At 39.3% G+C, this 14,233-nt stretch overlaps 1 protein-coding gene across 1 annotated transcript in view; it reads left to right on the top strand.

Moving 5' to 3' along the window:
• Window positions 1-1,257: 1,257 nt before the first annotated feature.
• Window positions 1,258-14,233, top strand: part of PTPRD (protein tyrosine phosphatase receptor type D) — a 530,840-nt gene continuing 517,864 nt past the window's right edge. The window contains exon 1 of the mRNA XM_044445966.1: window positions 1,258-1,301. The gene's annotated coding sequence lies outside the window, so the exon portion shown is untranslated. The remainder of the gene's footprint in view (window positions 1,302-14,233) is intronic.

Below are 14,233 nucleotides of genomic sequence, written 5' to 3'. Positions count from 1 at the left end.
AAGTGGTTTAATTTGGGTGGGATCAGATTGCAAGGAATAACAATCAAACAGGCTTCATATAGGAATAAAATGGATGCAAAACCAGAAATGTGCTTGCAACTAAAGTATAATGCTTCATATTATTTGTTAGTGACGTTATACTAAATTTAAAATTTTGTATTGTAAACTTTTATGCTATTTTAGTATGTTTTAACATATTTAATTTAATTGTGTTGTTGTGAACCATCCAGAAAGCTTCAACTGTTGAGTGATAAATAAAAAAATATTTCGTATGTATTATTTAGTTGCTTGCATTTATAAATAACTTCTCCTTTCATTGTATGAAATGTATTATTGCAATGTTAATTGCAACATTTTGTTCAAATAAAGTGAATTACATGAAATGTGTTTGTTAATGGGTTCTGCACCAATTTTTCACATTGAAAAGGTTTCCTCAAGTAGCTCAAGTCTGAAGACTATTGACCTAGGCTGTATCTTGTTTGGCACGAGCACCAATGTAAATTCGGTTGCACCAATGCATACTACCTCTGGTATGATGCCCACAGTTGTTTCTGGTTCACCAGGGTTCCCTGTAAACCATTGGCCAGCAACAGTTTTGGTGATGCATCACACACAGGTCATGCTAGTGCAAAATAAGTCATGTTAGCAGTCGTGCCAAGCAGGATATTGCTCTCAGAAAGGAAGTGAATGCTATAGACTCAATAAAGTGTGAGGACTCCTGCTCAAAAATAGAATTTCAAGTTTAGTTTCAAAGGGTGATAGTTCTAGCCATGACTGCTGTATTTCCAGCAGAAGTCGAAATACATGTCCTTGTTTATAAAAATAACATCTCCAATTAATTTCCCCACCAGTAACAACTTGGCTTGTTCCAGCACTGAACACAATGCACTGCTTGTTTAATATTTTTCCCCACAGCATAATAGGATAATAAGTTGAATTTCACAGATCCAAACAAATTGCTTTTTTATAATGTACTGGAATTTCAAACGTGTGCACACATACACACACAAATAACTAATGTCACTCAGAACTGTATAGTTCAGAAATGAATGCAACAGAATGAAAGACAATAGGAGTTTTTCCATTGACAATAAACTGAATATAAGCTTATATTTGTTGCTGTCATATTTAGAATAGTTTTCTGTCATGTCCAACATTTGAGATTTAATTGAGTAAAATTACAAACAAATGTTTTTATATTGGAAAAAGGAAAGTTGTGTGGATTATGAAACTTTGCTTGAACTTTTTTATTTTCCTTTTTAGGTGAGAGGTCTACAACAGCAGACTCTAAAAACACCAAAGTAAGATTAACATTTGCTCTAATTCTTGATATTGATTTAAAATATGATTAATCTCAAAGTATGACTTGTCAGATAAGTTGTAAATGAATCTTGCAATTTGTTGTGGTAGGAACAAACTAAGTTTCATATTGGTTCAACTTCCATTTCCTCATCAAAATAATGTTTCTTAAAAGATTGCCACACTTGATAGCAATCAAGGGCCAGTATGGTTGTGTCATGAGGACTAATATCACAACCAGGGCCTTTATCTTATTGTGACCATTCAAGAACTTTCCAAGTGGTAAAATACCTACAGGGGAGACCAACTGATTGATTTATCACTATCAGTGTACTTCATGCTTTCAACAGTTAAAGGGCAGGTCATTTCCCCAAGGGAGTTTATAATTGAAAAATCAGTACAGGGGAGGCGAGAGAGGTAAGGAACAGGAGGTGGGAATAAAAATACATACAACAACAACATAATTCCCCCAGATTAATGCCTTCCATATCTTTTAGACTAAAACTTTCAACTTTCCTGAACTTTGACTATGTGGGCTGGAGCTTATGATAGTTGTCCCAAGCACCTGAAGCACACACATGTTGAGAAGGCTGGTTTAGGTGGGAAGGACTTTTGTGAAATGTTTCACAGAAAAAGTAGAGTTGATGGTGGATTTGGAAGATACAGCTGGAAGAGTGAAGCTTGTGAAATGGAAGATGTTTGCGATAAGCATTGAGAAATGGTATTTCCCATGTGGGTAAGAAAGACTGAGAGGTCATAGTGTTGCCCAATGAGAAATGACATGGGAATTGACTTAATATAAGGAGAAAAAAGTGTGGGGGGGGGAATTCAAGTCTTTGTGTCTGAAAAATAGATTTGGATGTTATCAGTGAAAGTAGGATATATACAAGGAAAAGAAGTCTCAGAAGAAAAAGATACCTGGTCTCTGGAATCATGGTTTCAAGAAGGTGATGACATGCCAAATCAAAAAAGGAATAGAGGTGGAGATGAGGAAATGTGCTGAATACAGCTGGCTTTTTAGAGGTTAAATTTTCACCATCAAGATAATGGTGAAAGTCCTGGTTTTAATGTGTATAGAGAAAGATTGCTAGTCCTTCTGGAGAGTTCTCACAATGGAAAGAAACAGGACAATGTTAAACTTCCTTAGATATTATATGAAATTGCGCTGGTAAGTGAGGTGGCCAGGTTTGCTACTGACACCCATTCATTCAGAGTAGCAAAAACAAGAAGCAACCGCAAACCTGGATCTCTGAGAACTGGGCAAAAATGCCCAAATAAGATTCAGTGTTCAGAAATGTAAATTTATGCACATTGGGGCAGAAAATCCTAACTTCATGACTCCGTGATAGTGTTATGAAAATGTCTTCTGTGTGGCAGTTGTGAAAAATGTGAATTTCAAATAGGAATCATTGTGAAAGGATGAAAAATTTAAAAAGAGCAATATGCGCAGCTTCATGCATAGCTGTGGTGTGACCATATATGGTACTCTGTGTATAGGTGGAATAGCTGGAACTCAAAACGTATTGTAGAACAAGAAAAGGTGTAGAAAGATCAGCAAAATGGTCAAGAAAACAAGTAGAAGGCAGAGCCACATAAATTTTAGAGAAGAAAGCCCTGCAAGAGATGGGGATCAGGTGATGACAGGCAGCACAGAGGTCCAGGAGTAGAAATCTTTGCATATGGCAATGAGAGGAACCTCAGTTATTTCAGTGAAGACAGTTCAGGTAGAACTAGATTGCAAGAAATCAGGAGAGGAGCTGGGAGAAAGAAATGTGAAGGGAAACACAAACTGAGAATCCATTTCTCCAGGTACTACAATCGTCTTTTATTCCACGCTTGGGAAAAATAGTATGCATATATTAGTGTCCCCATGCTCCACTTCTCTACATTTGCTCATTTTATCTTCATTCAAGCTCTGTATCTTCACCAGATATTTATACAGTGGCCTTGGCCACGATGCACATACAACGATCACTTCCCTTCTCTTGGGAGGAAGTGGATTCTGATGTTTAAAACATGCAAAAAATATTGTTCAATTATCTGGAACCTTTATTTGGTCAATTTAGGAAATCAGGCAATAAGGGAAGAAATAGTCGATTGAGAAGTGTTCCACTTATAAGCAGCTAGAATTGAAGGGATTATCAGAAGGTATGAATAGGAGGTATTGTAGCAATGTAGTGCATCTTTATACCTCAGGAAGTATGAGTTCTGCCAACGAACCATGGCATTGACAGCTACCTTGTTTATTTTACTGAATTACTGTGTTGTTTCATTATTGTTTTAGTGTCTTTATCGCATTTTGCTATTATTTAATTTTGTGAGCAGTTTAGGTTATAATTTTAATGCTCCCCACACTCATTCTGAAATAAAAAACAAGTGCATTTCTGTACTTTTAAAATAATTTATTCCAGCAGAAGTAAATGGTTAAGTCCTTCAAATTAATTCCAAATCCATGATGATCTTAACATTTAAGATAGCCAGTTGGTGGTAATATATTGGACAAGCATGTGATAATTTTCTGGACAAGCAATTCTCTACTTTCAACCACATTTTATTGGTGTCTCTGAAGTCAAGAGTGACATGGAGAGATTTAAGATGGCTTTCATAATGTGAGCAGACAAATCCTGATACATTAAGATTGTTTGCCAGTAGGAGCAGTAAAATAATGAAATTGCAAATACAGGAGAGTTCATAAAGGGCCATAGACCTTTGATTGCTAGTCACAATCTATTTAACTGGGAAGTGACCATGTGACCTTTTTCAGCTGATGGTTAGACATCAATCCACTTTAAAACAAGAAAATCCATTTTGCATAATCCATGATGAAATACACATAATTCACTGACTCTTAAAATATCTTAAACACTAAGCTGTGTCATATGCAATGAAACAAAAATTATCCATAGGGTAACATTTAGAAAAATGGTAAGAGAGAGAAGGAAGGTGAGTGAGTCTTTGCCCATTTTTGTTGTGTTTTTGCTATAGGTTGCCTTGCATGTGGGATGGGGAGAGAAAGAGATTTTTAACTTGTCCAAACATGATAGCACACTGTAAGGTGTGTTGTTTCTTCAGTGGGTAGCAGGGTGGTGTAATAGTTCCTTAAGTCAACCAGCTTTGTAGGGTGATGTAATAGTTCCTTAAGTCCCTGTTGATTTAACCCCCGTGGGGCTTGCAGTTGACTTGCTTGTTTTGCAAAATTAGGTTCCTGTCTATGTTATGGATCTGCACAGCACTCATTGTCCTTGTGTTCTGCCCTAAGGGATATCGGGTGCTTGGTACAAGCAGTTGTGGGGCTCTCTGCTCACAGGAGCATCAACACTTTATGGACAGGAACCTCCATACTGTACTGCTGTAGGCAAGCATTTTGGGCTGGGGCACATTTGGCCATTTGAGAAACAAAATGGCACACATGGTATGGCAAACCTCCCCAATATCTTCATGGTAGAAGCAGCCTTTTTACGCTCCAAGTAACAGTTTCTGTCACCAAAAGAAGCCAGGGTGACGGCAGTTGCAGCAGCCTGGTGACACTAAGGAAAGTTTGCAAGGTATGTAGCTTTTCCTGGGCACTGTGGTGCCTACTCTGACTCTATTAGCTTGATTTGGAGAATTCCTTTATATGCTTGCCAGTTTGCCAGTGATCCATGGAACCCCCAGAGTAGAGAAACTCTAATGGCTGCTCCTTATGAAACTTTCTACCTAATCACTTGAGAAGCTGCCAGACTTTCTGTCACTGAAAAATATGAATTTGCTATCCCTAGCATTTATCAAATCATCTTTAAATGCAGCATTTTAAAACATATTGTTGAATAAAGGAACTGATAACTTTGTATTATAAATTATTTTTCACTTTGATATCAGATCGGTAAAGTTTGTTTCATTCCTTTCTGTATAACTCCTGGCATTGTTGTTTTGTTCCATGTTATCTACAGAAACTGGATTTATCTTGCATCTGCTACGGAAAGTGCGTTAGGCTTTCCCACCCGTGAATATGAATGGGTTCTCTTTATTAAAAATAACATGTAACTAAATCATTGCTTTATATTTATTTTGCATTCTTGTTTCAAATTAGACCTGAATAACAGAAACAAATACTGAAAGGTAGTTAAAATACACAATTGACTGCCTATTTAAAGTAGGTTGCAATTGCCTGGTAGGATTTAAATAATATAATATCCTGTAAGGTAAGACAATGTGCCTTTCCATTAAGGAGAAATCCATTGATAAATAGTGTCAGCCATAGTATTAGAGGGGAAAGAAAAGTGTGATATATGCAGGTTGCTTCTGAAGTGGAAAGGGGACGTCCAGTTGCAGATGACAGCAATAGCAAAACTGTCATTTGTCCAAACAAAGCAAGATTGTAGCTCAGATCAATATGATCATGCAGCCAGTCAGAATATCCTGATACCAGTTTTGAATAAAATGATACCTAAAAATTGTAATTCCTCTATTTCCTGGAATCATTATATCCTCCAAGCAGACTTGCAACAATTTGCTTGCCTAAAGTAATGTGTATATTACTTGTGGGGACAGGTGTGTTGACTATGGAGATCAAAGGAAACAGCAATGGAGAAATATGATGTCTTTGATTGTGTGTCTGTCTAGTATTAGTGGGAAGAAAAGCCACTGTCCTGAAAGTAATGTTCTAAGTGCTGTTTTGTAGCTAATATTTAGAAAGGTATAAGTTTTAGTACTGTTGACTTGGCTAGAGAAGTAATTTTTGAGTTTTGTGGAGGGAATCTAATAGTACACAGTCTAAAACTGTAGAGCTAGTTATGATAACCATTTGTTGTTGATGAGCAAGTTCATCCATTTGGTAAAAAGAAAAGTTCAAGTATCCATTTATTTACAATTGCTGAAATCGGAACAAAATGTGTAAGTTCGCTATGGAGGCTGCATTGGTAATATGTTTCCATTTTCCTGGCTTCCTAATCATGAATCACTATTTTGCACAGAGCACAGGTATTCACCCTTGCCATGGCAGTAATGGCGTCATTTCCAAAATTGAATCTTCAAGAAAGCTGACAAGGTTATAAAAACCGTCAGTTATATAATAAGCATCTCATTTCCCCTCTTACTACAAGAAAGAAAGTGAGGTGGGGATAGAAATTTCTCTCTGGCTGAGGTAGTTTCCTCAGCTGCAAGGGTTTGCCTGTGATATATTTCATTTTTCATGTAGATTTAAATCTCCAGATTTTGTCAAGGAAACAGATAAATCAGAAATGCCTAACCATGGGGAGTGTGGATTGTATTCAAATTGAGATACAAAAGGAATACAGTTTTAACAGGAGAGGTCTTTTAAGTGTTTTTGACAAATCCACAATGTCTGATTACTGAGTTATCATTATGCAGGAATGAATGAGAGGTATTGAAATGTAGCAATCTGAGGAAGAGGTATCAACAGGAGAAAGTCAGCACAAACAGTATATCAGATAGCAGGTCTCACATTAACAGCAGCATGCTTTTTGTGAATTGCAAAGCACTAGGTATGCTGATACAACAAAACACTGTTTGAGTCTACAGCCTTTTAATAATACCTAACAATTGGGGGTATTTCCGTGTAATTTTGAAATGCTGCATTCTTTTCTTCTTCTTTTTTAAAGCTAGATTTTCTTAACAACTGCTTTCCTTATTCTTGTACCCAAACAGATTGAATAATTTAGAACGAGCGAGTGGGACATAGTTGGACTGGGAGATAGGATATCCGAGCCAGTCTCAGCTTAACCAACCTTAACCAGGTTCTTGTTGAGAGAATAAAATTGAGAGGAAGGAAACCTTGCAATTTGTCTTGGGTTCCTTGCTAGAGGAAGAAAGCTGGGGCATAAATGAATGTGGCAAAAGCTTCACCCCAGTATGGCCCATATGCCTGTATGTTGTGAGCACAGTATTCCTCCTTTTCTTATTTTCTCGCGATTGCTTGTCCATTGGGGCCGGTAAAGATACAATATAACATTCCTGCATGAAATATGGCACACAAATTCTGATTGCAATGTATTGTCAGAATTAATTGAGAAATTTGACTACAAGAAATCAGCTGAAATGCATTGGCTTTATGCATTAAGCTGTATTCAAATGCTGCAGTCACATGGACATCTGAAGAGGTCAGAGATGGGGTAGGGTGACATGCAAGACTATTGGAAAGTCTGGGCAGGATCTTTCTCATGTCCAGGAGTAGGGCCTGGACTGGAAGCAGCTGTGAACCCTTTTCAGAAGTTCTCAAAATGGCTAAATCAGATGTGTGAAGAGAAGTACTCATCCTTCCCTAATGCTTCCATCATCCCTCTACTCATGAAAAGCAGATTTCTGGAGAAGAAATGTGGAGCAGAAATCTTCCTATATCCACGGAGATGTTCCATCTGATTGAGAATTCCACATTTCCTGGCTTATAGAATAATTGGTAACTTGTTGTCCTGGTGGTTTGTGATTATATTCACTGCTGCTTGTACTTTGTGAGTGCATTGACTAGGAAGTCTTTAAGGCATGATCCAAATTCCAGTATGCTGATGACATATAGCTCTATTTTTGGACTGGATAAGGGCTAACACGCTGAAACTCAGTACAGACAAGACTGGGATGCTGCTGGTGGGTGTTTCCTTTGACTGAATCGGGGGCGGGGGGTGTTCAACCTGTTCTTGATGGAGTTACACTGCCCCTGATTCATCCTTGATCCATCTTTGTCTCTTGAGACCCAGGTGGCATCGGTGGCTTGGAATGTCTTTTACCAGCTTCAGCTAGTGACCCAGCTGCACCCCTACCTGGACAGGGATAGCCTGGCTTCGATAGTCTGTGGTTTGGTAATATCTGGATTAGATTACTGCAATGCACTCTATGTGGAACTGTCCCTGAAGACAGTTCTGAAGTTGTAGACCGGTTCTGGCTCACCTGCATTGGCTGCCTGTATGCTTCTGGCCCCAATTCAAGTTGCTGCTCTTAACCTATACAGCCCTACACAGCTTGGGAGCATAATAGCTCTCAGAATGCCTCTCCTAACCCTGCTTTTCCCAGACACTACGTCCAACACTGGAGCCTTCTTCTGGGTGCCAACCTCTCAAGAGGCTGAGGGTGGGAAGTAGGGAAGGCCTTTTCGGTGGTGGCGCCCCATCTTTGGAATAACCTCCCTTCTGTGGCCTACCTGGCACCAAATTTGTTGCCCTTTTTGGTGCCAAGTCAATATGACCCTGTTTGTGGAAGCCTTTAAAGACCTCCCTGGTCATTCAGGGGCCTAACACAATTAGCCAGGTGCCTTTTTCCTTTTGGCCAGATCTTTTCAATTGTCTTTTTTATTGTCTCTCTATTGTTTTAATGTTTTTATGCTATTTTAAAATAATTTTTAACTCTTGTTGTTTTCATATATTGTATTTTATTATTTTTACATTTTGTTGTGAACTGCTCAGAGAGCTTTGGCTATGGCTGGTATAGAAATGTTATTACTAATAATAATATTGCATCTTTTAGCTAAATATTTTCCATCTCTATGTACACATTCAGCAAATTACACATAATGAACTCATGTTTGATTAGACTTTGCCGCACATGCACATTTTGTTCCACATATTTGCATTCTGATATAAGGTCTACATAAGACACGCATGTGTGCGTGCACCCAGAACATGCACACGACTATGTGATTGTGATTTTGAAATATAGTCTGCATATTCTTGGACATAATTTTATAGGAATGTTCTTGTGTATGCACTATCAATATATGATTTTGAATGTGACAAGGGGGAGATTACACTAGAGACCCGTCTAGGTGCTGAAGGGAGCACAGCCCCTGCATTTGTGCCAAACACATTTATCACAGTTGAGGCACAGAGGGAAAAATACAGAGTGGTTGGAAAGTGGGTGTGTGTCACACAGAACTGCGACTGAAGGACGAACTGGAAGCATTCAAAAAGAGAGGTGTGTAGGAAAATGCCCCTTTAAGGTCCTTTGTTTTGTATTTGTATGTTTGTTTTTTGTTCCCTTGCCTCCTTGAAGGTGCAGAGGAATGAAAGAGCAGAGGAAAGATGATGGGGGGAAATGACAGCTCCTCTACCTCCTTGCGAAAATTTATAGAGAAGGAGAAAGGGTGCTACGCTTGTTCCTGTCCTTCCAGGTCACAAACCTGTTGGACCAGAAGTACACCCATTGCCTCCCCCCAAAGCAAGCAAGTGCACCTCCTATGTGGACTTTCCCACAAGTTAGCTCTCTTGAAGTCAGTATAGTGTAGCTGTGAATAAGGCTACTGAACAAATCCAATTTTCATCTAGTTGTTTCTTGAGTCAGAGGACACAAGAGGCAATCAGGAAGGCCTGAGAAGTCATTGCAAACTATTTTTTATGGGGGAAGAGAGGGCAGGAACACTTGCAAGTCAGAGAAAGAAGCCATGTGGAGGAATGATGAACATGAAGGATCTCCAGGTTGCTAGGGTGTAGTAAGACACTTCCTAGCCTCCCCTGACCATAGGGCAGCAGCCCACTGAAACCATTTTCCAGGCCCCTAAACCATCCTGCAAGCTTAGCACTGGCAGAAAACCCCAACATATAAAAAAGTTGCGATGTTGTAAGTATGAAAAAAGGATATATTGGCAGAAATAGTAGGGGGAGGACAGGTTGGAGCAAACCTCATGTGACACACTGGAATACCAGGTGTTGATTGCCCCAAGGTGGGACAGAATCGGAAGTATGCCGGTTCAGCATTCACGCTTGTCTAAAGATGTGCTCAGACCTCCGTCCGCATCCATTAAAGCAATTCTAACTGACTGTTATATAGAAAGAAGAGCACAATGTACACAAGGAAATGTGGTTTTGAAGGTGACTGCATCCCTTCCATTTATGTCAGCTATGAATAGAATAAACAAAGTGAAGCTGAAATTACTGTTTTGTCTAAACTGTAAAGTTTAGAATGTAGCGGAAGGCTGATATGTACAGCTATTTTTAGAAAGGGCCTCATTGAGGTGAACAGCAGTAAAAGCCCCATTGCCCGAGATGGTCCCAACTAGAGTGAATTTCCTTGACATTTTGGACCTTGATGAGATATTTGCCATTTTTGATGTTAAAAAGGCCATTTTATTGAAAAAGGGTAAGAACTATCATAAGAGTTCAGCATGAGCCTTCATAATGATAAGTAATGATGTTGCAGGAAACAGAAGCAAAGCTAAACGTCTGGTTGCTTGATGATTCCACAGCAAAAACTTTCATTAGTATTACAGAAAAGGCTTCTAGTTTATGTTTTGCATAAAAATAAGTATTCATGGATTGGATTGGCCTTTTGAGGGGGTGATGGGCATCATCAGTGCCCCCCAAAAGTGTGCCAGGCAAAGAATGCCATTCCTCCTTTGGAATCCCACCCACAGGTTTCAAAAGTGAGAGGACATTTGGTAGCATTTTAAAGGCAGGATGGTTTTTCAGAAATTTGAAGTGCAGGGATTTTTCCAGGAAGGTACTAATGGTATTTTTGTATTTAAAAACTGTTATTCTTTTGTAAAAATTGACCCCACTGATTTAAGTCACCTCATGCAGCTTTAATCAGCCAAACCAACATTTTCTCCTTGGAAAGACAGCTTAAAATAAATATAGAATTATTGCATGCAATAGTATAATATTATATTAAAGGTTTTTCTGTGCTAGGCTTTTATTCAGCACTTGTGATTCTTTACTCTTGGCAGCTTACAGGTGTTTTACTCAACACTGTCATCCTCCAGGGCCTCTCCTATGCTTTATAGCCCATCCCCTTTGTGATTGACAGGATGTGCACCTCTGCAGTTCTGGTACACCACAGTACCATCTAGTGGTGGTGTGATGGAACACGTAGAAAGACAGAGAAAGAAAAACCTGGAAAAAATGTGTGTAACATCTTAATGCCACAATCTGCATGTTGCAAGCTGAGGTTCCCCCTTCAGACAATCACTAGCCACAGACCATTTTTCTTGCTCCCATGTACAAGTCACCCAGCATGGATCTCTGAGCATGCACAGTGTGGTTTGTTGAACCCAATCTAGTGTTTACCTCCAGGACCTGTCCTTATGAACCTCTCTGGGACCCATCCCCTGCTGCCCTGAAAGCAAGCACACTTCCTCTCCACATATTTCTCTTTTAATTGGGCCTCCTATCTTTGCTGATACCATGTCATTTGATCAAAAGCAGGGGAGGCATGCTCTGCAGCTGAGAATTCCTTATTCTCAGAGACTTTTCCCACATCTTGGTCATTCCCAGGAACTGTCTGGCTCTGGAGTGTCTGTACTTGACATAATTGCCTCTGCCTGCTACATCTCAGAATCTTGACCCGGCCCATCCTCCCCAGTCTCAACGAAATTCCAATTCCGAATCCTGGAATACAGCCTGCAGTCTGTGGGAATGATTTCCCAAGAGCATCATTCTTACCCCCAAGATTGCAAGCAGAAGCCTCAGTAAAGTAACATGTTAAAAGCATCATGTAGAAAAGCTTTAAATGTCAAAAATTTACAAATTCTAAATAGTCATATAAACAATGTTTCATATAACATTTCAGCCAGCACAAAATAATTATCTTAAACCACAGGAATAGCTCAGTAACATATCTATCAAAATTACATTAGTTAAAAGGCCATTTGAAACCAGTAGACTCTCAAAGCCCCTTTGAATGCCAAGCTTCACTGGGCACAAACGTATATCCCTTCGGAGAAAGTGCCACAATGTTTGCTGAAGTGCTGTTTCAAAATCTTCAAGGGAATTGTTAGTATAGTTAGAATTTTATTCTCGTCAGTTATTCTTGAAATTAGAAATAATATGAAAGAAGAGTTTTCAAAGGTAAGGTACATGGATGCATACAATGTGCCACCCAGTTGTGTTCAGGTTGACAGCTGGAGATCATGTGCCTACATTAATTTTAGCTCATGGGATGGCCTTAGGTAAGTTATATCCCTCAATCAAGGTTACCTTGCACAGTAATTGCGAAGACAGATGAATTAAAATTTGTCAAGCACGTTGCATATGCTTAATATGAACTTACCAGCCAGTTCACAGTCAAGCCATCCTATTTTGGATGAAGTGAACCTTCCAGAAAGTTTTCAGAGGCAGCCCCACATACAACACATTGCAGTAATCCAAATTAGAGATTACCAGAGTGTGAATGAATGTCACAAAGCCATCTCTTTTGTAATCTGCTTGGAGAGTCTTCAGACTAGTAAAGTGAAATATAAGTTGAATAAATAAATCTCTGTCTGGGTAGGATGGTTGTTGGTCTGTCACTGGTGAAAGGTGCTAAGTAAATGCTACTTAACTGGACGGGTGGACCACCCATGCCAAGTATCTCTGTATTGTCTAGATTAAGTCTCACTGTATTGGCTTTCATCCATTACCTTGCCCATGCACTGACTCAGGACATCCAATACTTTATCTGGATTAGATGAAAAGGAGAAGCAGAGCTGAATATCATTCACTTATTGCTGACAGTGCAGCCCACATCCCCAGATAACAGTGATGATAAACAATGATCATAGGCCTTTAATAAAGTTTGCAGAAGTATCTTTTCACAAGCACTTTTTCATCCCTCTCTCCCTCTCTCACACACACATTTACCAATATCCTTAAACTATTGACAGTGGTGCATTGAGGGTGGCAAATCAGGGAAAATGCACTGGGCTCTTCTCAGCAGTATGAGCAGGAGAGTCCCCAAAGACAGCAGGCCCGGCTTACCACGCGTCAAAGTAAGGAAAGCAAAGCACTTTGAGCCATTCGGAGGGCTGCCTTCGCTATAGCAAGACGCACCACTGGCATAGTGGAAAGTTTGCACTGTGTAAGGCTGCCAGAAAAAGCAGGAAAATGTATTTCTGGAATGGGGCAGGCCAGTGGACAATGCAAAAGGGAAGGTGGGTTTTGTCCCATTTCAAAAGCATAAATTTCTGCTGATTTCTGGGGCTGCTTTTGGAATTCATTAGGGTTTGCTTCCAGGGAGGGGAATACAAAATTGCAGTCCAAAATTACCTAAGTGCACTTCAGACTATTGACTCGATCTAAAAGGAGACTGATACTTATCTACTATATGGCAGAATGTTTTCATTAATTTGCCAAGTGTGATGCTGGCGTAAACCATCTCTGCTCCATTGTTTGAAGTTCTGAAACCTAAGCATTTACTCAGGGTTAGAACTATGTTGGTGGTGAAGTGAATATGCAATTATTGTACAGAAAGACAGAAAACCAACTGAAGCTGTGAATCTAAGTTTTGGATTATTACCAGGGTGGTTTCATTAAGACATTCATTAATGCACTGTTTTCCTCTTTTGAATGGACTAAAACCACTAAGGAGTTCAAGAAAAAAAATGCTAAAGAGCAATAGACACTAGTAATTAGGAGTATGATAGGCTTTTCTCTTACTGAGGGTTCTGTGTGCCTTAATAGCATGTTTGAATTTTTGACTTATTGTTTGCCTTAGTTGGTATCCTGTTGGATTCTTTTTTCCCCCATTATAATCACAGACATTATATCAATGAATGTGTCCCAACAATCAAGCCTGTGATTATTACACTGCATAATAATATACATTTTAACCGTGATTTTGCCAATTACTTAAAGTTTCATTCTTTCTTTTGGCACAGGCACTTGGTACAGCTTTGCTTAGAAATTAGTACACACCGTTGTACTGAAGCTGATATTATGTTCTAGTATAATGGGTGGTATGAGGAGGGAACCGGTAGTTTAATGCTTATGTTTGCTATAATGGCTAATATAATATAGTAGCTATGGAGTTAGGACAGAAATGGACCATGGACCAAGGCCAGGTGCACACAAAAGCAACGAGCTGATAAAATGCATCATTTCAGATTCCTGTTGGCTCCTATAACTGAATCCCGCATGTTGGAAGGGTTTGATCTACCCTTATCTGAACTTCTCAGGAACAGCCATGTAATCTCCCAGCAACAATCTGAAATGGTGATGTCCAGACACAAGCTAGATTCAGATGCCGTGAAAAGCAAGCT

Source organism: Varanus komodoensis, unplaced genomic scaffold (genome assembly GCF_004798865.1).
Source record: "Varanus komodoensis strain SLA01 unplaced genomic scaffold, ASM479886v1 scaffold5, whole genome shotgun sequence".
In the NCBI taxonomy this organism is placed as follows: domain Eukaryota; kingdom Metazoa; phylum Chordata; class Lepidosauria; order Squamata; family Varanidae; genus Varanus; species Varanus komodoensis.
This window is presented reverse-complemented; position numbering and strand designations above follow the sequence as displayed.